This window comes from Geotrypetes seraphini, chromosome 1, assembly GCF_902459505.1.
Source record: "Geotrypetes seraphini chromosome 1, aGeoSer1.1, whole genome shotgun sequence".
Lineage (NCBI taxonomy): Eukaryota > Metazoa > Chordata > Amphibia > Gymnophiona > Dermophiidae > Geotrypetes > Geotrypetes seraphini.
The window spans coordinates 248,037,306-248,063,771 of NC_047084.1; the positions used below are offsets into that span (position 1 = coordinate 248,037,306).

At 44.0% G+C, this 26,466-nt stretch overlaps 1 protein-coding gene across 2 annotated transcripts in view; it reads right to left on the reverse strand.

Moving 5' to 3' along the window:
* The window catches only part of C1QTNF7 (C1q and TNF related 7), a 100,397-nt gene that overhangs the window by 41,604 nt on the left and 32,327 nt on the right, over positions 1–26,466 (reverse strand). Inside the window, exon 1 of one of the 2 annotated variants that reach the window (XM_033948920.1) lies at positions 9,826–10,117. The exons of the other annotated variant lie outside the window; for it this stretch is intronic. The gene's annotated coding sequence lies outside the window, so the exon portion shown is untranslated. Of the gene's footprint in view, positions 1–9,825; positions 10,118–26,466 lie in introns of those variants that run through there. 2 annotated transcript variants of the gene reach the window in all.

Sequence of the window (26,466 nt, forward strand, 5' to 3'; positions counted from 1 at the left end):
TATGGCCCAGAAATATCTAAGAAAAAGGATCATTTAAACTAAATAATTAATTTATGGAGCATATATGGTTGGGCAGACTGGATGGACCACTCGGGTCTTTATCTGCCGTCATTTACTATGTTACTTGCTAGGAAAAAGCAGAGCATTTAGTGTACTTGGCAAAGCTACAGTTTGCAGCCTAATCCAAAAATAACACTTAACATGGGGATGTTTGAACATTTCATAATGCCGTGTTTGTCACAGAAACTTGCATATGGTAATAACTACTAACCAATGGCAAAGGAGCTTTCAAAACGATCTCAGTGTTTTCTGTCCTATTTTTGTGAACTAAACTGGTCTGCTTCTTTATAGGAAAACGACAAATAAAATCTCCAGGAATGTAAGGAACATGCAAAATGGAATGCTGAGTATTCTATTAACTATGGCAGGAAATGCAATGAAATCGGATGAATTGTTTAAAGTTACACAGTGGCCAAGTGACCCAGCCCAAAAGGAAGGTGTCGGGCCAGTCCTGGATTTTGGACAAAACCATGCTGATTTCTAATGGTAGAAGCAGGGCCTGCAAACATCACAAAATATTGCAGTTTAAGTTAAAAACAAAGGACTAGCCAAAAGTCTCATTCCTTGATTTAGGTCACTTGGCAGTACTCTGTTCTGTGAGACACACACATTGGTGGGTGGGGTGTAGAGAATCAGACATATGAACACACACACACATAGAGAGAGTAGATTCAGTACTGTCGCCTAAGGTAAGGCACTGTTAAGATCCATGCTAAAGCGCTTATTCAATAATGCAGATTCCTGAGCCCAATTTTGAGCACAAAGACTTACACCTGCTGTAACCTGGTGTAAATGCCAGCATGTAACTAATGGCAGTTGAGTACATAAAAGACCTTATTCTATAATACTGCACCTAAATTTTGGGAATGCCCCTAACACACCCATGCTCCTTCGCTGGCCAAGCCCCCCTTTTGAGTTGTGTACTATGAAATCTGTGCATGCAGTGTTATAGAATAATGCATGGGCAGATTTCATGCGTAAGCCCTAATTAATGACAATATCAGTAATTGTTAATGGCTCATTAACTAATTAGTTTGCCCGCAGACCTGGGATTTGTGCCCAGAATTGTGAGACCTTTATATAATCTGGGATAGAGTAGACATGCTGGATGGCGTGAATAACACGAAGAAAGACCTGGCGAAGCTTGAAAAATGGTCTGAAATTTGGCAGCTAAAATTTAATGCTAAGAAATGTAAGGTCATGCATTTGGGCTGAAAAAACCCGAGGGAACGGTACAGTTTAGGGGGTGAAGAACTTAAGTGCATGACTTGGGTTTGATTGTATGTGATGATCTTAAGCTGGCCAAACAGGTTGAAAAGGTGATGGTGAAAGATAGAAGGATGCTAGGGTGCATAGAGAGAGGTATGGCCAGTAGGAAAAAGGAGGTATTGATGCCCCTATATAAGACTTTGGGAGTCCTCATTTAGAATATTGTGTACAATTATGGAGGCCACACCTTCAAAAAGATATAAAAAGGATGGAGTCGGACCAGAGAAAGGCTACTAAAATGGTATGTGGTCTTCATCATAAGGCTTATGGGGACAGACTTAAAGATCTCAATTTGTATACTTTGGAGGAAAGGAGATATGATAGAGATGTTTAAATACCTATGTAATGTAAATGCGTATGAGTCGAGTCTCTTTCATTTGAAAGGAAACTGTAATGAGAGGGCATAGGATGAAGTTAAGAGGTGATAGGCTCCAGAGTAATCTAAGGAAATTCTTTTTTACAGATAGGGTGGAACAGTCTCCCGGAAGAGGTGGTGGAGACAGATTGTCTGAATTCAAAAGGGTAGTCACGTGGGATCTCTCAGAGAGAGAAAGAGATAATGGTTACTGTGGATGGGCAAACTAGATGGGCCATTTGGCTTTTATCTGCCATCATGTTTCTATTTTCTCTATGGGTTAAGACTGCTAGCAGAGATGACACTGTGCTTTGATCTCAAAGAATCAGATACTGTTTTTCATTAGAGAGAGGGACCTAAAGGGGGTGGAGCAGCTTTCAAAATTCTTAATGACATCACACAATGTGTTCTGACCTCCACGAGATTTCAATACTCTTTTCTTCTTTATAGAAAGTGGTAGAACTGTGTGTGTTGCAATCTTTCAACCTCTGGGCCAGATATAGTATGCTTCCAGTTTACAGCCCTACTGTATGTGAGTGCACATTTGTGGGAACTAGCCATGGACAGTAGACAGCCTACTGATACAAGTATAATTACATGCTCTCATTGCCTTGAAATTTCAACTTAACTTAACTAGACTATTGCCTTTTAAGACAGCACAGAGAATACAGGCATAAAAGTCATAGAGGGCATATAGAAGGTGTGAGCTAGGGTCACAGGGTGTTCTCTTAGTGTATCTAACAGAAAACTGAATGAAATTGGATGACGCTTATTAGCAAAGTTGCCAAGTAACCCCTTCCACTTACCCTGTCATCAAAAAGGCATCAATAAGAGTTCTACCACTACATATTTTCTCTGATGGCTCAATCTATTTTCCTCTTAAATATGACCTGCGCCATTGAAGACTTGTAGCTACAGGTCTGGACAACATGTTTTTAATGGTGTTGGGACAATCGTGCGCCAGACACCAGCATGCCGACAATCGAGCGCTGACAATTTGGTGCAAGACACAAGTGCGCTGTGGGAAAATTCAGTTTTAAAGAGCTCCGACGGAGGGTGTGTGTGGGGGAGAACCCCCCCCACACACTTTACTGCATACTGTTCGCGCTGCCGTTGGGGGGGGGGGCAACCCCCCACATTATAGAGAAAATGGAACTTTTCCCGAAAAAAATCAGAAAAAGTTCCATTTTCTCTATAATGGAGGGTTCCAACCCCCCAAACCCCCCACCCAAACAGCAGTGCGAAAACTATGCAGTAAAGTGGAGAGGTTCCCCACTCACACCCTGCTTCAGAGCTCTTTAAAACTAAGTTTTCCCGTGGTGCGCTGGTGTCTTGCGCTGAATTTTATGCCCTCCATTGTTGGCGCGCTGGTGTCTCGCATACGACTGATTATGAACTGTTTTTAATAGTTATGGCAGACCTATTTTTTATGCTATCTTAATAGGGGGAATGGGATGTAAAAGACTGCTTCAGAGGACACTGTTATCTTGCACATTTCAGACACTTCATCTCTCTTCCTCTGTCTCTCTGCATGTGTGTTTCCCATGCCCTAAGTTGAGGCATAAGTGTTTCACATTCTTTTATGAAACTGCATTCAGCATTCACTGAGAATCCTTATGAACCCTTCAGATATGCTCTGTGCCTCTCACAAATTCCAGATAATTAAAAAAAAAAAGTCTGTTCGGGTGCATTATTGAGTCCCCTCGATCGAACTCCTCCCCCTCCTCCAGTATCGAGTGATAGTGGGATGAAGACCAATCCTACTAATTCCACTGAGTATGGGGTTTCCTCTACTCAAACTATTAAGTTAGTATTTACCTCAATTTCTAAGTCACTCGATTTTTCGAGTGCAGTGGAGGAACAATCATTACCAGAGGAATCACAAGATATCACATTAAAGGACTTGTGGTTGGGTATTTCTAGAGTTGAGGGATTTCTTAGGTCAACAGTGAAACAAACAGTAGATTTTTCACAGTCTCTCAGAAGTTTGAAAATATGGATACTAATTTGGGCCAAAAACAAAAAAATAGGACAGTTATGCCTTTAAACCGAAACGGTGCTCAGATTCCACGAGTGGAACAGAAAGTCTCAAAGCAGAGGAAGAACTCCTTAAAGAGATCTTCAGAGTCTATCACTGCACCAACTTCTTAAGGTAGAAAGGTAGTTAAAATATAGTCCATAGTGACACAAAACTGTGTAAAAAATCTTTTTTCTTTTTCAATTTAAATTATTTTATAATAATTATAATAATTATTTTATAATAATTTAAATTGAAAAAGAAAAAAGATTTTTTACACAGTTTTGTGTCACTATGGACTATATTTTAACTACCTTTCTACCTTAAGAAGTTGGTGCAGTGATAGACTCTGAAAATCTCTTTAAGGGGTTCTTCCTCTGCTTTGAGACTTTCTGTTCCACTCGTGGAATCTGAGCACCGTTTCGGTTTAAAGGCATTTAAACAAACTGTCCTATTTTTTTGTTTTGGTTTACTCCTTTTTTGGGACATTACTTTTGTACTTTCACCCAGTTGTTATATTGGGGATACTAATTTGGGTTCATTAGGTAAAAGGTTGAATGTAGTGGAATCTCAACTTGTTACACTTCAGACTGTCTCTATCTCTGCGGTTAATGATTTTACGGTGATACATTCTAAGATAAAAATTATGGGAAACTTGTATAGAGCACGGACCCTCCGTTTGGTTAATTTTCCAGTAACCCATTTATTATCACCTGAAGTTCTGTTAAAGAAATTTGTAAAGGAAATACTGGGATTACCCAATGCGGAGGGTTTCCCAATTAGTAATTATTATTATATTCCTCAGAAAAAAATAGAGTCTGCCCAGGGTATAGACCACTTGATATCAACTGAAATTAATTTAACAGAGTTCCTGGAGGATAGTCAGGATTTGATCCAGACACGGTCTGGTGATAACATGCATGAGTGAGACAGATAAGATGTTACTAATGAAATTGTATTTTAAGAAAAGATCAATGAAATTTTGTGGAGATTTGGTTAGAATTTTTCTGGATGTCTCTAGAGCCATTCAATTAAGGAGAAAATAATTTCTGAAGTTAAAAGCTAGGGTTTTGGCTTTGGAGGCATCGTTTTATTTAAAATTTCCTTGTAAGGGCCTTGTTAAATTACAAGATACTGAATTTGTATTTTGGGACTCAAAACAATTACAACAATTTTTGCTTGCTAGAGAGATGAAATGAACACTGTTTAACTATAAAGAATAAGAGGAAGTAATAATTATCCTTATCAAATTAAGAATGTATCCAGATCCATAATGTATGGACCTTGAGTTTATTCATTTTTGCCTATAATTTTCTTTAGTAATGAAGTATATCTCCCCATTAATGTGGGTTTGAAAAGGAATTATGAATGGATGTATTGATTATGGTAAATGTTTTGTATATGATACCTTTTTTTCTGGTTTCATTACGATAATATAATGATTGAAAAATTATAAATAATTTTTAAAAGTCTGTTCTTCATAAACCTGTGGGATTTCTATTCTCATTTTTCAATATGCCATGACAGTCTGAGAAATTTGAAATTCCATATTAAAAAGAAATAATGGAACATTTAATTTACCTATTTGCTGTTTTGCCTGGGACTTGACTATGTTTGCAGAATGACCAATGAACAAAGGTGCATGATGCATGACTTTGATACACTGTATAAATAAACTGGGCCCTAAAATGACTGACTAGGTTAGGAACTGGTTGAGTGGAAGGCAACAGAAGGTAGTGATAAATGGAGCTCACTTTGGGGAAAGGGATGTTACCAGTGGTGTGCTGCAAGGTTCTGTTTTTGGGCTGGTTCTCTAACATTTTTATAAGTGATATTGCTGAAGGGCTATTTGGTATGGTTTGCCTCTTTGCAGATGATACCATAATCTACAAAAGGGTAGTTACACCTGATGGTGTAGATCAGAAGTTCTCAACAGACAGTAGGGTACGTGAGCTGCTTGTTGGGGGTATGCACTGCGCAGGTCTCTTGCACCACTTCCTACTTAATGGCTGCAGGGGATCCCGTGCCCTCCTTCCTGCTTGCTTCCCTTCTCCAAAGCTGACCAAGAAGGCTTTCTTGCGATGTCAGAGCTGATGTCAGAGGGAAGCCTTCCGTGTCAGTGGGGGATCCCAGTTACCTCCTTCCAGATGTTATGCTGCTCCTTCCTGCCTTCAGCTGCACTTGTAGGGATGCGGGAAGCCGCTGCACATGGCTCACCCCCAAGCCTTCTCTTTGATGCCAGCTCTGATCTTAAGGTGGCCAAATGAATAGAAAAGGCAATGGTGAAAGCTGGAAGGATGCTTGGTGCATAGGGAGAGGTATAACCAGCAGGTAAAATGAGGTGATAATGCCTCTGTTAGAATGCTGTGTATAGTTCTGGAGAATGTACTTTTACAAAGATATAGACAGGATGATATCAATCCAAAGGCAGCTACTAAAATGGTCAGTGGTCTTCATCATAAAGCATATGGAGACAGACTTAAAAATCTCAATATGTATCCTTTGGAAGAAAGGTGGGAGAGGGGAGATATGACCAAGACATTTAAATACCTCCATGGTATAAATGCACAAGAGGCATGTCTCTCTCACTTGAAAGGAAGTTCTGGAATGTGGGTGCATAAAATGAAGATGGAAAGGGAACAGACTCAGAAGTTGTTGTTGTTAGGTGCCATCGACTCATACTCGAGTCCTAGTGGCTTGATGAATTGCTAGTCTGGTAAGGTTCTCCAGTGTCATCTCACAGGAAGGGTGCTAGGTGCGTAGAAAGGCCTCCTGATGGAAGTAGTGGAGATGAAGACTACCTAAATTTAAGAAAGCTTGGGACAAATACGTAGGATCTCTAAGAAAGAGGAAGAGATAGGTAGATGGTATGGCAGGGCAGACTGGATAGGACATGCTAGTCAATAAAATGATTTAACAGAAATGGCCGCTGAATGGTTAAATCGCTTGTTCAGGGATATTCGACAATTTTTAGCAATACAAGTGGTTATCGCTGCTGAAAATGAGCAATTAATGGCTAAGTGAAAGTCAGCTATTTTGGAGACATTCTGGAGGCAGAATCAGCATTTGGCCGTTTAAGTGCCGATATACTGCATTAACCAGCTAGTGCAGTGGTTCCCAAACCTGTCCTGGGGGTCCCCCAGCCAGTCAGGTTTTCAAGATATCCCTAATGAATATGCATGGAGAGAGATTTGCATACCTGTCACTTCCATTATATGCAAATCTCTCTCATGCATCTGCGCATGCTCAAGGCCATCTAATTCTCCCTTTCGCCAAGATTCTCGTAGATCTCCGAGAATCTCGGCGAGAGGGAGAATTAGATGGCCTTGAGCATGCGCAGGTGCGCAGATGCATGCTCAAGGCCCGGCAGAGGCAGGAAGTTCTTCAAGCGGCACCGACACGTCCTGTGGGCTGCGTGCCGGTGCCAGATGGGGGGTAAGTTCCAAGTTGTTCGGGCGGGGGCTGCCGGTTCGAGCGGGGGGGGGGCCTTTGCGAGTGGGTGGAGCGATGCTGGTTCTCGGGGGAGGGGGGGTGCTCACAAATCGAGTCAACACTTGGTTTGTGAGACAAGTTTTACAAGAATGTTTTGCTCGTCTTGCAAAACACTCGCAAACTGGGTTACTCGCAAACCGAGGTTTGACTGTACATTCAAAACCCGTTTGTATTATCGGCACTTGGCTGTATTTTGACAATGTTCGTCCAAGTGCCGACTTAGGCTGGCTTTTGGACGTTTTTCTCTTTTGATTATGAGCCCCATACTGTACAGTCACTTTTTACTGGATGACTATATAACTTATAGAATACTATGAGTTATGCATGAATGTTGTACTTCGTAACTGCAAAGATAAATGCTTGAGTACCTGATTGTAAAACCGCTTAGATAAATCTTGATAGGCGGCATATAAAACACCTAATACACTTGAAACTTGATAAACACAGGAGAACCAAATCTACAAACTCAAAGTCACTAAACAAAGAGTAGATATGTCCTTTGCATGTCTTGCACACTTTCTATGATTAATTATATATAGTATATTTATTTTTCAATATATATATTGTTTTAAAACTTGTTACGAATATATATAAATGTTGGCGTCATTTGTAATTGAAATATTTGTGTGCCTGTTTTTTCGTTTAAGTATAGAGTTCATGAATTACGGCATTTGTTTATGTGTTTCATGTGTTCATCCTGTCCTTGTTGTACCACAATGTTGCTTTGCTATATTTGGATGTTTACATATTCTGTTTTAATGTTTTTTTAATGGTTTTATACCTATATTTTGTAGACTCCTGAAGCAGGCCGGTTGAGGCCGAAACATGTACATGTCGAGTCATTGAGTTTAAACCGTATATTTGATGAATAAAGAACTTTTATGTAACAAATAGTGTTCACCAATCTTATTAGGACATATCTACTCTTTGTTTTGCAACTTCGTAACTGCAAACATGTCTATCAGTTATTGACAAGGCATAAGTGATTGCATCGGAAAAAAGGCAAAAATTAATTACAACACTCTCCAACAACACACACTAATATATCGCAGGAAAAGGATGAGTGAAAAATTCTCACTTAGGATAAACATGAAATTTAAAAAAAACACATAAAAATACTATATAAAAAGATATGAGCTTAAAGGACATAGGGCCATGTTAATGGGAGTGGCGGTGGTTGAAATCCCCTGAAGCAGGTTGCCTTAACTAAAATGCTATAACACGGCCCTGCGCCCTTTTAGCTCAGGTTTAAAGTGCAGCACTATGTTAATGATCCGATTTAAATAAGCTATACTGATGTCCCTTTCCCTCCTCTCTTGAATAGCATTTGCTGAATAAGGAGGGTTTTTTTTTTTTTTTTTTTTTGCAGAAGAACCTTTCAGAGCAATGGCTAATTTACCATTACCTTAATGATGGTCGCTAAACCGGTGCCAGTATTTTACTGGCTGATTATCAGAATGGCTCACCATGATCTTTTCCGAGCTTACTAGCAGACTTCGATTCTGCCATGCAAATGTAGTATAATGAGGTCATTAATATTAAAATGTTAGCAAAATGGGCTCATTAAAATTTAAACAAGCAATCTGGGTGATTCTCTATCATTGATGGGTGATTTTTTAACCTTGTTGTGCTACATTTGCAGACACAATTTTCCAGCAGAGTCTGAGCTGTTATAGCCTTACTTTCCAATCAGTGCCTGAGCCTGCCTTGACAGCTCCAACACCCTTTCCTCACAAATTTTTTAAAAAAGACCCCCTCCCCGATTCCTGCCGCCCACCTATCTCCCCCCAGGCCATTCAAAGCTTCCTGTTCAGCAGGAAGGATGACCACTCTCTCGTGCTGCGGGTCATCTGCCCCCCTGACAACCTGCTTGTCAGCCCACACCTTTATGATACAGGATGGTAGGAGGGATGCCCACTCCCTCCTGCTGCCGGGCCCCCCTGCCCCCATACTTATAAGACAAAGGCTGACAGGAGGGATGTCTACTCCCTCTGGCCGGCAGGCCCATCTCTTCAAAATGGCTGGCCTGTTCCTTCCTGGTGCATCCTGTGATGCACCGGAGAGGAGCCTAAGGCTCTGACTGGCCCAGGCGCCTAAGGCCCCTTCTTGAGTAATTTTCTTGTCAGGTTTGTTACTTGGACAAAATCATTGATGTTATACGAGGTTAAATCCCAATGCAGGCTGGATGGGCTGAAGCAGGTCGCTGCATGGCACATAATTCATATTCATCATAAACACCACAAGCCTAGGCTAATTTCTTAGTCTGGCTTTACAGTTTATTTCCATTAGTCTGGCTTTACAGTTTATTTCCAGTGTTGGGATAAATGTTACATAAACAGGGCATTTCAAAAAATTACCACATTGAAGGTGAGAGTCTGTAGAGCTTATGTAATGTTACCAAATGGTTCCATAAAAAGGAGGACGGATTGAGAAATTGAGTTCCTCCAGGGACAGCGACAAATTTGTAAAGCCAAATTTGTCCTTGTGTCATTCTCTAGTTTGGGGGGGGGGGAGGAGAAGAAACAAGTGCTATAAACTGAACACCCTGTCAAAAACACACCCTAGCTATTAGAAGTAATTTTAAAAGATTTTATCATAGCATGTGCTGTCAAGTATGAGAGAAGCCACTTACATTGCTTGCAAATCCTTCCTGATGCTGCAGACTCTGAATTCCGTTGCTTGCAGATGTTGTGGTTGTTTGAAAGCCCCTATCCCCTCCCTATCCTAATCTGTAGCACTCCAGTTTAGTTTACTGCATGCTCTCTCACGCTTCAAATTACAACAGCAATGTCCCGATCCTTCCTTCAAGAATCAGCCTGGGATGCCTTTGATCTTGGGACGTTCGCATGGGATCACTGAATGTAAAGTTTATTGAATTCCCTTCAGTTCCCTCCTTTGATAGAACCCAGCGCAAGCGTCCTTGTCCGGAATCCTTCACGTCTGCAGCTAAATAAACGCTGCTAAGTATGTTGGCTCTGGGCTCGGTGCATATTTGAGCAGTAACATAACAGCCTGTCTGTTTTCAGTGCACATATTCTGACTTTTCACATCAAACATTATGAATGCAGAGGTGGAAGAGCAGCGATTGCCAAGGTGAAAGCTAAATACTGATTTACACTTTGCAGGTCGGGGCATATATTTCTTAGGTTAACCCTTTTTATAACTGTAAGGCTACATAACATTTATTTATTTTTTTCTGTTTCAATTATTATTCCAAAAGAACAAGGAGTATAGTTTTTTTAACTGTAGCTTTAACCTTGCTTTAACTACCAAAAGCAGGCAAACTATACCTATGTCAGCAACACAAAAAAAAAAGCAACCTCCCACTCCAACAATAAAAGCTCAACCACCCCGAATTCATAGTTCCCACCATAGGGCTCAGTGGTCCTAAAATAACAGTTCTCATCCTCACATATTTCATGAGATAAAGAAATCACACCTAAAGTTGGACTATATTCAACAAGACAAAAGCCCTTACGGTACCTAGATGATTTCCACCTGGAAGTTACTTTTTTAAAAATTGGCTTAAATGGCATGGTAATTGAAAATGGAAAACAAACGAGAAACTGCCTTCACACCGGTGAACAGTATTTACTCATGTGAATATAGCTACAATTCTATATGGGCTTTCACAGAGTGCAGGTGGAATTAGGTGGCATTTACAGTCTATAATTGGGGTTTAGAGCTGAACATAAACCAGACAAAGATCATGAAAATGGAAAATAATGAAGATTTTGAGCTTGAAGGTGATTGAAATCCTCTACAACTTCTATTCTATCTCCTGGGCTCTTTTGTAAACAAAGATGCAACTAGCAAGGAAGAAATACTCTGCAGAATAGCACTTGGCCGCTCTTCAATGAAGGCTCTTGACAAAATATTCAAAGGCAAGGAAATAACACTCCAAACGAAGATCAAACTTTTCCATGCACTAATTTTCTCAGTGGTCAATTAAATTACAGATGTGAAAGCTGGACCCTACAGACACAAGACAGAAAGAATATTGACTCATTTGAGCTTTAGTATTAGAGAAGGATTTTATGCGTGCCATGGACTACCAGAACTAATAAATCATTTCTGGAAGAGATCAAACTGGCTATGTCACTGAAAGCCCAAATGACAAAGTTACTGTCTTATTTTGGTCATACTGTCAGAAGAGAGATCACTGGAGAAGGACATCATGTTTGAGAAGATCAAAGGAACCAGGCGAAGAGGGCAACCTACAGTCAGATGGCCAGACATATTGATAACAACCATGGGGATGATGCTGGAAGATCTTACCAGATTAGCACAGAACTGATTTCTTTTTAGATCTGTAACTCATCAAGTCACTAAGATTCAAGCATGATCAATGGCACTTAAAGAATAAGAAAGAATAGGAGCTGATTGATCCCAACACTATACATCCCATTGCAACTAAACCAAGAGAGGCTTGACAACTCCAATATAATGGCACTGAATCAGAAGCCAAGAAGAGGCCTCAATAATGAGAGAAACACAAACAATGATGGAGTCGTGAGGATTAGATGTCAAGTAATCAGCCAGGGGTATATGGTTCAAAAATCACTTTATTGATAAATATGCCACATCTTATCTTCACAACTCAAATATAATACCATCAAAAAATAAGTAGACAAAGTTGGACAAATTCATGCTAAACTGTTGAGACTGGACTCATTTGGAGCACTAGTCTTGACCTTGGGGCCGCCGCGTGAGCAGACTGCTGGGCAGGATGGACAATTGGTCTGACCCAGAAGTGGCAATTCTTATATTCTTATGTTTAGTTCCCTATGCTTCTCTTTTCTTGCCTGTGCTAAACCACTTCCAATCAACTAGTACTAGTACTAGGTTCCTGCCTTATGGAGCCTTCCTGGTAACACTACAGATGGACGGTTTTTCATCTACCCTTGCATTACCATATATGCGGAGCTCATAGGTAATAAGGATAGATCCGATGGCGTTCTGTTTTTCCACCTAGCCAAGTGTATAAAACTTGTTCTATATATTATGGCTTTTACCATTATAATATTCATCTTTGAAGTCTGTGCAGTTTTATTAGTTTTACATTTAAACTGTATTGAAAACACCGGTTCAGCTTCAAAGCCTGGTGCATTTGTCATTGATATGCATTTTATAGTTTTAGCCAGCTGGGTAAGCAATGCAACATTGTTCTTAAACCTTTATCATATGTTTTGAATATATAATATCCTCTTTTCTACTTAAACCCCTAGGGCTAAAGAGCTGCCAAAATATTTTTATGCATGTTTTTCATATTACATCTTTCTTTGTAATGATACTTGACTTCCATGTTTTTGTAATTGGACTAGTGCTCTTGTCCTTGAGGAAATTGGAATCTTAGCATATTGTAATACCTTTAAAGGACCAGCCGAGATGAAACGAGAATGCAAAAGCGGTAACACTATTATTATGGGAGACTTCAACTATCCCGGGATAGACTGGAGTCTTGGAAACTCAAAATGCGCTAGGGAAACCGGATTCCTGGAGGCTATACAGGACTGCTTCATGGACCAGCTTGTTGGAGAACTGACGAGAGGGAATGCCACTCTGGCTCTAATCCTAAATGGGCTAAGAAGACCTGCAAAGGAAGTGGAAGTAGTGGGACCATTGGGAAACAGCAATCACAACATGATCAACTTCAAAGTTGAAGTAGGAATATCGAAAGGAAAGAGAACCACAGCGACAACTTTCAACTTCAAGAAAGGAAACTACGAAGAGATGAGGAAGAAACTTAGGAACAGCTCAAAGAATAGGCAGACTGTAGAGCAAGCCTGGTGTTTATTCAAGGACATGGTGAGCGAGGCGCAAAATCTGTATATCCCCAGATTCATAAAAGGGTGCAAAAAGAGCCGAACTAAAGACCCGGCTTGGATAACTAAAGAAGTAAAGAAAGCAATAGGTGATAAGAGGAATTCATTCAAGAAATGAAAAAAGGGTAAAACCGAGGAGAACTGGAAAGAACACAGGAAGTATCAAAAAGAATGTCACCTCGCGGTTAAAAAAGCAAAAAGAGAATATGAAGAGAGGCTAGCCAGAGAAGCACGAAATTTCAAACCGTTCTTCAGATATGTTAAAGGGAAATAGCCGGCTAGGGAGGAGGTGGGACCGCTGGATGACGGAGTTAGGAAGGGAGTGGTGAAGGAGGAGAAAGATGTGGCAGAAAGACTAATCACGTTCTTTTCATCAGTTTTACAAATGAGGACACATCCGACATACCGGAATCTGAACAAATCTTCAAAGGAGAACAAGCAGAAAAATTAACATCCATAGAAGTAAACCTTGAAGACGTACACAGGCAGTTAGAAAAATTAAAAACTGACAAATCACCGAGCCCGGACGGAATCCACCCTAGGGTACTGAAAGAGGTAAAGGAGGAAATAGCGGAACTACTACAGCAAGTTTGTAACCTATCCCTGAAAGCAGGTGTGATCCCAGAGGATTGGAAGATAGCCAATGTTACGCCCATCTTTAAAAAGGGATCAAGAGGTGACCCGAGGAACTACAGACCGGTAAATCTGACCTCGATTCCAGGGAAAATGGTGGAAGCACTGATAAAAGATAGCATCGAGGAGCATCTAGAAAGGAATAAACTTATGAAAACAAGCCAACATGGCTTCTGCAAGGGAAGATCGTTCTTAACAAACTTATTGAACTTCTTCAAAGGAATTAACAAACGGATGGACAAAGGGGACCCCATAGACATCGTATACTTAGACTTCCAAAAAGCCTTTGACAAGGTACCCCATGAACGCCTACTTCGGAAACTGAAGAACCATGGGGTAGAAGGAGACGTACACAGATGGATCAGGAATTGGTTGGTGGGTAGGAAACAGAGGGTAGGAGTGAAGGGCCACTACTCGGACTGGAAGAGGGTCACGAGTGGTGTTCCGCAGGGGTCGGTGCTTGGACCGCTTCTATTCAATGTATTTATAAATGGTCTAGAAATAGGGATGAAGTGTGAAATAATAAAATTCACAGACGACACCGAACTATTTAGTGGGGCTAGGACTATAGAAGACTGCGAAGATTTACAAAGGGATCTGAACAAACTAGGGAAGTGGGCGACGAGATGGCAGATGAAGTTCAATGTAGAAAAATGTAAAGTCTTGCATGTAGGAACAGAAACCCGAGATACAGCTACAAGATGGGAGGGCTGTTATTGAGTGAGAGTACCCAAGAAAGGGACTTGGGGGTAATAGTGGACAAGACAATGAAGCCGTCAGCACAGTGTGCAGCAGCTGCTAAGAAAGCGAATAGAATGCTAGGTATAATCAAGAAGGGTATTACAACCAGAATGAAAGAAGTTATCCTGCCGCTGTATCGGGCGATGGTGCGCCCGCATCTGGAGTACTGCGTCCAGTATTGGTCGCCATACCTAAAGAAAGATATGGCGATACTCAAGAGGGTTCAGAAGAGAGTGACATGTATCAAACGGTAAGGAAAAGCTTTCATACGCTGAAAGACTGGAGAAACTGGGGCTCTTTTCCCTGGAGAAGTGGAGACTTAGAGGGGATATGATAGAGACTTACAAGATCATGAAAGGCATAGAGAAAGTGGAGAGGGACAGATTCTTCAAACTTTCAAATTCTACATGAACGAGAGGGCATTCGGCAAAATTAAAAGGGGACAGATTCAGAACCAATGCTAGGAAGTTCTTCTTCACCCATTGGGTGGTGGACACTTGGAATGCGCTTCCACAGGGCATGATAGGACAAGGTACAGTACTGAAGTTCAAGAAGGGATTAGATGATTTCCTGAAGGAAAGGGAATAGAAGCGTATAGATAGTATAGATAGAGGAATACTATACAGGTCCTGGACCTGATGGGCCGCCTTGGGAGTGAACTGCTGGGTATGATGGACCTCTGGTCTGACCCAGCAGAGGCGCTGCTTATGTTCTTATGTTCTAGTGTCACCTGCAAATTTAATCACCTCACTTGTCGTTCCAATTTCCAGATCATTTATAAATGAGTTAAATAGCACCAATCCCAGTACAGATCTCTGCGGCACTCCACTGTTTACTCTCCTCCATTGAGAAAAATGACCATTTAACCCCACCCTCTCTTTCTACTCGATGACCAATTCCTAATCTACAATTGAACTTTGCTACCTATTCCATGACTCTTTAATTTTTTCAGGAGCCTCTCATGAGGAAGTTTGTCAAAAGCTTTCTGAAAATCTAGATACAATATTACATTACATTACATTACATTAGTGATTTCTATTCCGCCTGTGTCTTGCGGTTCTAGGCGGATTACAAATTATAAGAGATCTGGACATTACCGAGAGAATTGCGTAACAACGATTATCTAGAGAAATTAAATAACAGTGATTCATGTACTTTACATGGTGTGGTAGAGGATTCAATTGTAAGAATTACAAAGCAGAGAATCAAGTGATAACAGGATACAGTAGAGAATATCAGTATATACGGGTTACAGACTAGAAGTTACCTAATAATGACGTAAGATGTTTGTTGGATAGTGAGGTAAATGCTTATATAGGAGTCAGAATATGTTTGGAAGGACAGGTTCTAGGAGATGACTAATGTGTTATTCAATAGAGGGAGAGCTTGTGCGAAAGGGGAGGATATTAGTTGGTAAGGACGTGTTTTTTGAATAGAAATGTTTTGATTTCTCTTCGAAACACTTTGATGTTTGTTGTGTTGATCATTAGTTTGGTGATGGTGGGGTCAATTTTCGCTGCCTGTGTCGCTAGAAGGCTGTCGTATAGTTTCTTACGTCGGGTTCCATTATGAGGGGGGAAGGTGAATAGGTTTTGAGTTCTTCTTGATCTGGATGAGTGGTAGCGGTATAGGCGGTTGTTTAGGTAACAGGGGGCAGTTCCATGGGTTACTTTAAATAGTAGACAATAGAACTTGAATTTAGTTCTTGCTTTTATCGGAAGCCAGTGAGAGTCTACATAGGCGGGAGTGATGTGGTCAAATTTGCTGAGACAGTAGATGAGTCTGATGGCTGTGTTCTGAACGGTCTGTAGTTGTTTTATCATGTTGTTTGGGCATGGTAGGTAGAGGCTGTTGCAGTAATCCAAGGTACTGAGTGTGAGGGATTGTACAATTATCTTGTAGTGTTCTTTGGTAAAGAACTTTCTTATTTTTCTTAGGTTTCGCATGGTGAAGAATGCCTTCTGTATGACTTTGTTTATCTGTGTCTGCATAGTGCAGCGTCTGTCTAATTGTATTCCTAGAATTTTGAGAGTGCTCTGTATGGGATATTTGATTGCGTTTACTTCCAGTTCTGTTATAGATGGCTTTTGTTCCTTCTCTAGTAGTAGGAATTTGGTTTTCTCCGCATTCAGTTTCAGCTTATGGTTCATCATCCATTTTTCTACTGTTTCCAGTGTTGTTTTTAGGTGTCCATTGGAGCTGGGGTCTTGGATGTCAAATGGGAGAATGATGGTTATGTCATCTGCGTAGCTGAAAGAAGTTATATTTAGGGCGTCTAGGGCAGTGCCTAAGGAAGCTATGAAGAGGTTGAATAGTATGGGCGATAGTGGGGATCCTTGTGGTACTCCGCAGGGGTTTGTCCACGGTTCGGATAAAATATCTTTTGACTTAACTCTATATGATCTTGTTTGAAGGAATCCTTGGAACCAGTTGTGAACTTTACCAGTTATTCCTATGGCATCTAGTGTCTGGAGAAGTATTGGATGATCTACTAAGTCAAATACTGCTGAAAGGTCGAGTTGGATGATTAGTAACTTGTTTCCTTTGCTGAGGTGCTGTCGGGCTATATCAAGTAAAGATACCAGTAATGTTTCTGTGCTGTGATTAGCTCTGAAACCAGATTGAGTTGGATGCAGAATGTGGTGGTCTTCTAGGTAGTAGGATAGATATTGTGCTACTAGACCCTCTATGAGTTTGATGTATAGTGGTATAGAAGCGATTGGTCTATAATTTGTTGGGTTGTCTATTGGGCCTTTGGGGTCTTTTAGTATGGGGGTGATTATGATTTCGCCAAGTTCCGGAGGGAACTGACCTTCCTTGAGAGAGGTTTGCAACCATAGCGTGAGACAAGCGATGAATTTGGTGGATGCTGTTGCTAATAGGTAAGGAGGACAGTTGTTCAAATCACAGGAGGATTTGCTGTATTTTTTGTACAGCCGGTCCAGGTCTGACCATTGTGTCGTTGGGAAGTTGGTCCAGGTCCTATCTGCTGAGATGGCTTCGTCTTTTGTGGGTTTTATTAGTATCTCTTCTATGATATTTTGAGAATTGTTGAATGTGGCTCTGATTGTGATGATTTTATTTTTGAAGTAGTCCGATAGTTGTGAAGCTGATGGAGTCTGGGTTCCTTGGGTGGCGAGGAAGGGTTTGGTATCTGTGAGGTTTTTTACAATGCTGAAAAGTTTTTTGGTGTCTGGTTTTTCAGTGCCAATGAGTTTGGAGTAGTAGTCTTTACGTTTTTCCTTCAGTTTGATTTTGTATTGTTTGATTTGGGATCTCCATTCTGTTTTATTGTGGTCTTGTTTCTGTTTTTTCCATGTTCTTTCTAGTTGTCTGCAATGCCTCTTTAGGTGTAGGAGTTCGGCGTCAAACCATTTGTCTGATGGTCTGCTTATTTTGTTTTTTGTTTTTAGTGGTGCTAGTTTGTTCAAAGTGGTCTCACTAATAGAAAACCATGTGTTTATGAACTCCTTGTGGTTGTTTAAGTCTAGTGCTGGGTCTACTGTGTCCCAGAAGGTAGTGGGTTCGATTTTCTGTCTGGACTTGAAGCTGGTTGTGCTTGGAATAGGTTTGATGTTATTATGCACCCAGTTGATGGTGAAGGTGTACTTGTAGTGTTCGGACCATAAGGTTGGATTCCAAGAGCCGTTGGTGATGTGGATGTTTTGTGTGTTGAGGTTGGGAGATGTGTAAGCGGCAATGTCAAGTTGATGGCCCTTTTCATGTGTGGGTTCAGGATTGAGGATCTGGTAGGATAGGGTGTTGAGGAATGAAAGAATGTCTGCTACTTGTTTGGAGGTGTGGTCTTCTAGGTGGAGATTAATGTCTCCTAGGATCAGGTTGTGTGGGGAAGATAAGGAATTCTGGAAGATAAATTCTTCTAGTTCTTGTTTAGAAGTGTTCCATTTTCCTGGTGTGACATAGCATAGAAGGCAGTTCAGAGTTCCTGTGAGAGACTTGTCTGAGAGTTGGCAGGCAAGAAGGTCTAGGTGAAGGGTGGAGTGCTTGGTTAGGACTTTAATGTTGAGGTTGTTTTTTACAATGATTGCTAGACCTCCCCCTCTTCTGTTTTCTCTGCAAACTAGCTCTAGTTTGTATCCGTTTGGACAGAATTCAGTAATGCGAGGATCTGAGTCTGAAGTGAGCCAGGTTTCGGCTAGGAAGAGGCAGCCTAAATTATCTTTGATCAGCCAGTCTTTGATGAGTTCTGTCTTTGGACTGATGGATCGTATATTCAAATATGCGCAAGCAATTGACGTGAGTTTAGTGGGAGATTGCGTAGTGTGAGTATTGATAATTGTTCTGGATGGTGATTGAGGTTTTTGAGAGCTGGCATTAGTTTTTGATGGTGGTCTTTTTCCCCAGGTTGCGGGAATGTTTTCATGATTGGATGATGGACAAGGTATCAGGGTTCTGGGGGTTTGCAGTTTCCTAGTGGGTTGAAGCAGTCTGTGTGTTGTTGTGAGGATGGGTATAGAATGAGTGTGGTATCCAGCTGTTTTCCATTTATCTAAGAGAATGGAGAGCAGTAGTAGGACTAGGCAGAGTTTGGTTGTGAGTGTTGCCATTTTTATTTTATTTTTTTGCGTGGATAGGGGTGTTAGTTCTGGAGTTTTTTGCTCTGTTGGTGTTACCTGTCTTTTTGGAGTGCCTATGCCTGTAAGTAGGATTTGTGTGTGAGGATTTGTCTATCAACCATTAAGTATGAGTCTACAGTTAAATAAAACAATGTGAACCAACTGTTAAGTAAAATCAGCAGTTAGACATGAGACTTGTTCTTGGTGCTAGTATGTGTTTAAACAGGTTAGGGCAAGAAGTCAATCAATACGTTGTTTATCAACCATTAATTATAAGTCAACAGTAATAATAAGACAAGGTAAACCAGCAGATAAATATAACAATGTATAACAAGTTATACCAGCCTTCCTGCTGGCTTACGGTGCAAGAGGCTGTGCGCTGTTGGAGGGCTCAAAATTAAGGAGACCCTGCTGGTTTCGGGGGAGGGGCGGACCGCCTCGCGCTCCCCCGCAGGATCGGGCTCCTCTCTCCTCTTTTCCTGCTGGCTCTCTAAGCAGGCAAGGCAGTGTGTCGTGGGGTAGGTTCAAAGGAGACCCCGCTGGTTTTGGGGGAGGGGCGGACTGCCTTGCGCTCCCCCGCAGGATCGGGCTCCTCTCTCCTCTTTTCCTGCCTTCCTGCTGGCTCAAGGAGCAGGCAAGGCTGTGTGCCGTTGTAGGGTTAAATTCAAAAGGAAACACCGCTGGTTTCGGGGGAGGGGCGGACCGCCTCGCGCTCCCCCGCAGGATCGGGCTCCTCTCTCCTCTTTTCCTGCCTTCCTGCTGGCTCTCTAAGCAAGCAAGGCAGTGTGTCGTGGGGCAGGTTCAGAGGAGACCCCGCTGGTTTCGGGGGAGGGGCGGACTGCCTCGCGCTCCCCCGCAGGATCGGGCTCCTCTCTCCTCTTTTCCTGCCTTCCTGCTGGCTCAAGGAGCAGGCAAGGCTGTGTGCCGTTGTAGGGTTAAATTCAAAAGGAAACCCCGCTGGTTTCGGGGGAGGGGCGGACCGCCTCGCGCTCCCCCGCAGGATCGGGCTCCTGTCTCCTCTTTTCCTGCCTTCCTGCTGGCTCAAGGAGCAGGCAAGGCTGTGTGCCGTTGTAGGGTTAAATTCAAAACGAAACCCCGCTGGTTTCGGGGGAGGGGCGGACCGCCTCGCGCTCCCCCGCAGGATCGGGCTCCTCTCTCCTCTTTTCCTGCCTTCCTGCTGGCTCTCTAAGCAGGCAAGGCAGTGTGTCGTGGGGCAGGTTCAAAGGAGACCCCGCTGGTTTCGGGGGAGGGGCGGACCGCCTCACGCTCCCCCGCAGGATCGGGCTCCTCTCTCCTCTTTTCCTGCTTTCCTGCTGGCTCAAGGAGCAGGCAAGGCTGTGTGCAGTTGTAGGGTTAAATTCAAAAGGAAACCCCACTGGTTTCGGGGGAGGGGCGGACCGCCTCGCGCTCCCCCGCAGGATTGGGCTCCTCTCTCCTCTTTTCCTGCCTTCCTGCTGGCTCTCTAAGCAGGTAAGGCAGTGTGTCGTGGGGCAGGTTCAAAGGAGACCCCGCTGGTTTCGGGGGAGGGGCGGACTGCCTCGCGCTCCTCCGCAGGATCGGGCTCCTCTCTCCTCTTTTCCTGCCTTCCTGCTGGCTCAAGGAGCAGGCAAGGCTGTGTGCCGTTGTAGGGTTAAATTCAAAAGGAAACCCCGCTGGTTTCGGGGGAGGGGCGGACCGCCTCACGCTCCCCCGCAGGATCGGGCTCCTCTCTCCTCTTTTCCTGCTTTCCTGCTGGCTCAAGGAGCAGGCAAGGCTGTGTGCCGTTGTAGGGTTAAATTCAAAAGGAAACCCCGCTGGTTTCGGGGGAGGGGCGGACCGCCTCGCGCTCCCCCGCAGGATTGGGCTCCTCTCTCCTCTTTTCCTGCCTTCCTGCTGGCTCTCTAAGCAGGCAAGGCAGTGTGTTGTGGGGCAGGTTCAAAGGAGACCCCGCTGGTTTCGGGGGAGGGGCGGACTGCCTCGCGCTCCTCCGCAGGATCGGGCTCCTCTCTCCTCTTTTCCTGCCTTCCTGCTGGCTCAAGGAGCAGGCAAGGCTGTGTGCCGTTGTAGGGTTAAATTCAAAAGGAAACCCCGCTGGTTTCGGGGGAGTGGCGGACCGCCTCGCGCTCCCCCGCAGGATCGGGCTCCTCTCTACTCTTTTCCTGCCTTCCTGCTGGCTCAAGGAGCAGGCAAGGCTGTGTGCCGTTGTAGGGTTAAATTCAAAAGGAAACAACGCTGGTTTCGGGGGAGGGGCGGACCGCCTCGCGCTCCCCCGCAGGATCGGGCTCCTCTCTCCTCTTTTCCTGCCTTCCTGCTGGCTCTCTAAGCAAGCAAGGCAGTGTGTCGTGGGGCAGGTTCAGAGGAGACCCCGCTGGTTTCGGGGGAGGGGCGGACTGCCTCGCGCTCCCCCGCAGGATCGGGCTCCTCTCTCCTCTTTTCCTGCCTTCCTGCTGGCTCAAGGAGCAGGCAAGGCTGTGTGCCGTTGTAGGGTTAAATTCAAAAGGAAACCCCGCTGGTTTCGGGGGAGGGGCGGACCGCCTCGCGCTCCCCCGCAGGATCGGGCTCCTGTCTCCTCTTTTCCTGCCTTCCTGCTGGCTCAAGGAGCAGGCAAGGCTGTGTGCCGTTGTAGGGTTAAATTCAAAACGAAACCCCGCTGGTTTCGGGGGAGGGGCGGACCGCCTCGCGCTCCCCCGCAGGATCGGGCTCCTCTCTCCTCTTTTCCTGCCTTCCTGCTGGCTCTCTAAGCAGGCAAGGCAGTGTGTCGTGGGGCAGGTTCAAAGGAGACCCCGCTGGTTTCGGGGGAGGGGCGGACCGCCTCACGCTCCCCCGCAGGATCGGGCTCCTCTCTCCTCTTTTCCTGCTTTCCTGCTGGCTCAAGGAGCAGGCAAGGCTGTGTGCAGTTGTAGGGTTAAATTCAAAAGGAAACCCCACTGGTTTCGGGGGAGGGGCGGACCGCCTCGCGCTCCCCCGCAGGATTGGGCTCCTCTCTCCTCTTTTCCTGCCTTCCTGCTGGCTCTCTAAGCAGGTAAGGCAGTGTGTCGTGGGGCAGGTTCAAAGGAGACCCCGCTGGTTTCGGGGGAGGGGCGGACTGCCTCGCGCTCCTCCGCAGGATCGGGCTCCTCTCTCCTCTTTTCCTGCCTTCCTGCTGGCTCAAGGAGCAGGCAAGGCTGTGTGCCGTTGTAGGGTTAAATTCAAAAGGAAACCCCGCTGGTTTCGGGGGAGGGGCGGACCGCCTCACGCTCCCCCGCAGGATCGGGCTCCTCTCTCCTCTTTTCCTGCTTTCCTGCTGGCTCAAGGAGCAGGCAAGGCTGTGTGCCGTTGTAGGGTTAAATTCAAAAGGAAACCCCGCTGGTTTCGGGGGAGGGGCGGACCGCCTCGCGCTCCCCCGCAGGATTGGGCTCCTCTCTCCTCTTTTCCTGCCTTCCTGCTGGCTCTCTAAGCAGGCAAGGCAGTGTGTTGTGGGGCAGGTTCAAAGGAGACCCCGCTGGTTTCGGGGGAGGGGCGGACTGCCTCGCGCTCCTCCGCAGGATCGGGCTCCTCTCTCCTCTTTTCCTGCCTTCCTGCTGGCTCAAGGAGCAGGCAAGGCTGTGTGCCGTTGTAGGGTTAAATTCAAAAGGAAACCCCGCTGGTTTCGGGGGAGTGGCGGACCGCCTCGCGCTCCCCCGCAGGATCGGGCTCCTCTCTACTCTTTTCCTGCCTTCCTGCTGGCTCAAGGAGCAGGCAAGGCTGTGTGCCGTTGTAGGGTTAAATTCAAAAGGAAACCCCGCTGGTTTTGGGGGAGGGGCGGACCGCCTCGCGCTCCCCCGCAGGATCGGGCTCCTCTTTCCTCTTTTCCTGCCTTCCTGCTGGCTCTCTAAGCAGGCAAGGCAGTGTGTCGTGGGGCAGGTTCAAAGGAGACCCCGCTGGTTTCGGGGGAGGGGCGGACTGCCTCGCGCTCCCCCGCAGGATCGGGCTCCTCTCTCCTCTTTTCCTGCCTTCCTGCTGGCTCAAGGAGCAGGCAAGGCTGTGTGCCATTGTAGGGTTAAATTCAAAAGGAAACCCCGCTGGTTTCGGGGGAGGGGCGGACCGCCTCGCGCTCCCCCGCAGGATCGGGCTCCTCTCTCCTCTTTTCCTGCCTTCCTGCTGGCTCAAGGAGCAGGCAAGGCTGTGTGCCGTTGTAGGGTTAAATTCAAAAGGAAACCCCGCTGGTTTCGGGGGAGGGGCAGACCGCCTCGCGCTCCCCCGCAGGATCAGGCTCCTCTCTCCTCTTTTCCTGCCTTCCTGCTGGCTCTCTAAGCAGGCAAGGCAGTGTGTCGTGGGGCAGGTTCTGTCGTGGGGCAGCTCACTTTTATCCTCATGTTTATTCACACCTTCAAAGAAGTCAAGAAAATTGGTGAGGCAAGATCTCCCTCGGCTGAAACCATGCTGACTCGGTCTCATTAAATCATGTTTGCCTACGTGTTGTACAATTTTATTTTTTATAATTGTTTCCAGCATTTTGCCCTGCACTGAAGCCAGGCTTACTGGTCTGTAATTTCCTGGATCTCCCCTAGAACCTTTTTTTTAAATTGGGGTAACATTGGACATCTTGCAATCTTCAGGTACTACGGACAATCTTAGTGATAGGTTACAGATGACTAATTCCAAACTCAGTTTCATAAATGGCGCTGAGGTTCCTCAGTTCTGAGGTTCTCCAAACTGAGTTTGGCGATATGGTGTGCTATAGAACGAGTGAGCGCTGTTAATTTGTTTTGAACCCCTGACGCAGCCTTGACCGGTGAAATGGGGATTCCTTGTTGGGCATCTGTATAGTAGAGGTAGAATGACCAGGGAATGCAGTGGAATAAAGTGTCTGACTAGGAGAACGCTGGACATTGGGAGCACAGCTAAGTACTCTATGTAAACAGTGCTGGTTACTGTCACACCACGATGTTGGTTTATGTAATGGAGGCTGACTGCACCTTTAAATTTCTGAATGAACAGACTTCAATGAACTTTGAAACTGATTGAATCATTTCACTGCTTTACATGTTTTTGCACAAATCTGAAACACTATTAATGGTGGAGTTTTTTTGAAGACCCATGAAGCTTTGACAGGTCTTTTTTTTCTCCACAACTTTATGCTGTTTGGGCAATTTTGCAGCGTGTAAATCAGCTTCTTAGTCTATATTCTATTTTATATGTAACGGTGTGCCTCCTTATTAAGGTGTCAAGCATATTTTTTGAAGTTTTTTGGTGGTTTTGTATTTTGCTTCTCATTTAAATATAGTAGGATTACAGTAATTGAAATCACCCATTATTATACTGTTAACCAATTTCTAACTTTCCTAATCTTTGAAAACATTACTTCATCTGTCTGCTCATTTTGTCCTGGGAGATGATAGTATAACTCTACCTTTAGATTCTATCCTTTCACACGTGGAATTTCTATGCATATGGACTCCACACTGCTATCTATGTCATGCAGAATGTTTATTTTAGTTGATTCAATTACTTCTTTGGCATATAGCGAAACCCCTCCTCCAATTTGATCTACTCTATCCTTGTAATATAATTTGTACCCAGGTAATAGTGTCCTATTTACGCATTGAAGTTTTTGACATTGCGTGTACAACAAACCTTAATAATAATAATAACCTTAATAAACCTTAATAATAATAAACTATTGCTTGTCCTTCTTCCACCAGGTCTCTGAAATGCCTATTATATCTACCTCATCATTCAGTGCTATATACTCTAACTCACCTATTTTATTTTTTAGGCTTCTAGCATTTATATACAGACACTTCAAATTGTGCTTTTTCCTTGTAACACAGTAGATGACGGCAGATAAAGACCCGAATGGACCACCCAGTCTGCCCAATCTGATTCAATTTAAATTTTTTAAATTTTTTCTTCTTAGCTATTTCTGGGCAAGAATCCAAAGCTCTATCCGGTACTGTGCTTGGGTTCCAACTGCCGAAATCTCCGTTAAAATCTACTCCAGCCCATTTAAACTCTCCCAGCCATTGAAGCTCTCTCCAGCCCATCCTCCCCCAAACGGCCATATACAGACACAGACCGTGCAAGTCTGCCCAGAACTGGCCTTAGTTCAATATTTAATATTATTTTCTGATTCTAGATCATCTGTGTTCATCCCACACTTCTTTGAACTCAATCACCGTTTTCCTCTCCACCACCTCTTCCGGGAGCGCATTCCAGGCATTCACCACCCTCTCTGTAAAGTAGAACTTCCTAACATTGCTCCTGAATCTACCACCCCTCAACCTCAAATTATATCCTCTGGTTTTACCATTTTCCTTTCTCTGGAAAAGATTTTGTTCTATGTTAATATCCTTAAAGTATTTGAACGTCTGAATCAAATCACCCCTATCCCTCCTATTCCTCTAGGGTATACATATTCAGGGCTTCCAGTCTCTCCTCATACATCTTCTGGCATAAGCCTTCTATCATTTTCGTCGCCCTCCTCTGGACTGCTTCAAGTCTTCTTACGTCTTTCATCAGATACGGTCTCCAAAACTGAACACAATATTCCAAGTGGGGCCTTACCAATGACCTGTACAGGGGCATCAACACCTTCTTCCTTCTACTGGCTACACCTCTCTTTATACAGCCCAGCATCCTTCTGGCAGCAGCCACTGCCTTGTCACACTGTTTTTTCGCCTTTAGATCTTCGGACACTATCACCCCAAGGTCCCTCTCCCCGTCCGTGCATATCAGCTTCTCTCCTCCCAGCATATACGGTTCCTTCCTATTATTAATCCCCAAATACATTACTCTGCATTTCTTTGCATTGAATTTTAGTTGCCAGGCATTAGACCATTTCTCTAACTTTTGCAGATCCTTTTTCATATTTTCCACTCCCTCTTCGGTGTCTACTCTGTTACAAATCTTGGTATCATCTGCAAAAAGGCACACTTTTCCTTCTAACCCTTCAGCAATGTCACTCACAAACATATTGAACAGGATCGGCCCCAGCACTGAACCCTAAGGGACTCCACTACTCACCTTTCCTTCCTCCGAGCGACTTCCATTAACCACCACCCTCTGGCGTCTGTCCGACAGCCAGTTTCTAACCCAGTTCATCACTTTGGGTCCTAACTACAGCCCTTCAATTTTGTTCAACAGCCTACTATGAGGAACTGTATCAAAGGCTTTGCTGAAATCTAAGTAAATTACATCTAGCATATGTCCTCGATCCCGGTCACCCAATCAAAAAAGTCAATCAAGTTCGTTTGGCACGATTTACCTTTTGTAAAGTCATGTTGCCTTGGATCCTGTAACCCATTAGATTCATCTTTCAGCAACACTTTCATTATTTTTCTAACAACTGAGACTCTCTGGCTTGTAGTTTCCCGCTTCATCCCTGTGACTACTTTTGTGAATAGGGACCACATCCGCGCTCTTCCAATCCCCAGGAACCACTCCTGTCTCCAGAGATTTGTTGAACAAGTCTTTAATAGGACTCGCCAGAACCTCTCTGAGCTCCCTTAGTATCCTGGGATGGATCCCGTCTGGTCCCATCACTTTGTCCACCTTAAG